This window comes from Macrobrachium nipponense, chromosome 19, assembly GCF_015104395.2.
Source record: "Macrobrachium nipponense isolate FS-2020 chromosome 19, ASM1510439v2, whole genome shotgun sequence".
Classification (NCBI taxonomy): domain Eukaryota; kingdom Metazoa; phylum Arthropoda; class Malacostraca; order Decapoda; family Palaemonidae; genus Macrobrachium; species Macrobrachium nipponense.
In genome coordinates, this window is record NC_061088.1 from 6,072,555 (window position 1) to 6,075,054 (window position 2,500).

Below are 2,500 nucleotides of genomic sequence, written 5' to 3' on the forward strand. Positions count from 1 at the left end.
ATAGAATTGCTTAGTTAAAGGTGAATAGACTTATAGAGAAAAAATAACTTTTTTTCCCTAAAAATGAAAAATAAATTTATGTTACTAAGAAATAGAATATAATCCTTATTCTACGTCATTTAAACCGTATAATTAGTAAACGATAATGAAAATCATGCAAAGCTACTAAAAAAAAAAGCAGACATAATCGAGGTGTCTCATCGTGTACAACAAATCATTTATAGCGACGCGAGTCCGTTCCGAGAGTTGTAAATCTAGCCGGACTTCGATGGGCAAATTTAAGTGCTAGAACCGACATAAAATGTACACTCCACAGTGTCTCCTTGATTAACACGTTCATGAGGTCCTTCTATGCAACAAAAAAGTTACGGCTCAATTTTGTACCGTTTTCGAGGGAACGCAAGTCTGTATATATATGTCACTTTATATAGGATCTGGAGGTCCTTCTATTGAGTTAACAACTTTAGCCTTTTTGAGGGATCTGGCAGTGGTTGGGGGAGGTCCTTTTTGCAATAAAAAAAAAAAACTGTAGCCTTTTATAGGGCACGGATGTCTATAAATATTAGTCAGTTTATATAAGAACTGGCAAATTTTGGGTGAGGTGTTCACATGCAATAAAAAAGCAATTACTGCTCAGTCATGTGGCTTTTTCGAGGGTATAAAAAAAGGCATTATATACAGGAATTGGCATTTGTTGGGTTGGCTCTGTCTATAAATACTAGTCATTTTATTTAGGAACTGGCAATTTTTGGGTGAGGTGTTCCCATGCAATAAAAAAGCAATTACTGCTCAGTTTTGTGGCTTTTTCGAGGGTACGTAAGTTAACACATAAAAAAAAAGACATTATATACAGGAATTGGCCGTTGTTGGGATGGTTCATCTCTGCTATAAACGAAAGAAACAACTATGGCACAATTTCATTTTATTCTATTATTCTTTTTTTAATTTAATTCTTTTTTTTAGGGAAGCGCAAGACTATACAAGTCACTGTTTACAGCAGTTATTTTGGGCAGCTGTAGGTGTAAAAAAAAAAAAAAAAACTGATACAATTAGATTTGTTTATCATGAAGTTCAGATTCCTAGAAAGAAGTCATGAGTACAGTTAAAGAAAAACCTGGTTGTCTTAAAAAAAAAAGAAATATAACTGAATCTTAGTAAGACTTATGATTCGATCACTACTCAAGAAATAAAATCGTAACTCCTGTGACCGAGTTGATAGCGAGACCTCGTTTTTTATGGTGCTGTTTAGGGAGATGGGGTGAGGGGGGGGGGGTTGGGGGGTTAGGGGGGTGACACGAAAGTGGAATGGGACAGAGACGTGAGGGTTGCAACCACAATCTAAATCATGTGAGCAAAAGGCCTCTTGCCTTCTGCAGGAAAGTCTTGTGACAATCACACTCCCTGAAGAATATTCTTGACTAAAAAAAAAAAAAAGAAAAAAGAGAATTGGGAGGAAAATGATTTCTAAAAATACGAATACTTATTTACTAAAAAAAAAAAAAAAAAAAAGATACAAAAAACAGGAACAAACAAACAAGATTTGCCTTCTGACTTGTTTTGGAAATAAGTAGCTCGCACGATGGCAATACTCCCACAGGTAAAAAGCTAGGACAGGAAATAAGTCATAGACCACGTATGTTTCTTTACCTTGATTTGTCTAGACTATTATAAGACATCACTTAGCAAAGACTTTAAGTTTATTTACCTGTAGATGTGAATTAGATAAATACGACAAGAGAATTGAATTATGGACCTGTTAAGTGAGTGCAGGTGTAATGTCGTCAGTACACCTGTTTTCGAAGAGTTAATGACCACAACATATCACGGATATAAGCACCCGACACGTGGGGCAGGTATTCATAAATTCTATCATAAACCGAGTCTCTCTCTCAGCATCAACAACAAGATGAAGTCATTCAGTGCGATCGTAAAACCAGCTTGCAAGCTTTTTATTACCTCTGTCTCTATGCTGTTGTATATAACTGGCTTATTATGTCTCTCCGCCTAACTTTTTTCTCTCTCAGTATATTTATGTGGATCCTCTCTCTCTCCCTCCCCCCCCCCTCTCTCTCCCTCTCTGTCTATCTATATATCTATCTATCTATCTATCTCACTTCCTCTTTCTATCTCTCTCTCACTTTCTCTTTCTATCTTTCTCTCACTCTATTATTCTCTCTATATTTTCTCACTCTCTCTCTTTCTCTCTTTGTCTCTCTCTTTATCTATAGATCTCTCCCACTTTCTCTTTCTTTCTCTCTCTCACTCTCTTTCTATCTTTCTCTCTCTATTTTCTCACTCTCTCTCTCTTTCTCTCTCCCTCTCTATCTCTCTCTCTCTCTCACACCACACACACTTTCACTCTCTTTCTCACTCTCACATTCACTCTCTTCATTTCTCTCTCTCTCTCTCTCTCCTCTCTCTCTCTCTCTCTCTCTGTCTCTCTCTCTCTCTCTCTCTCTCTCTCAACAGGTCACCCTGTTTTCACCAACAAAAGCAACAG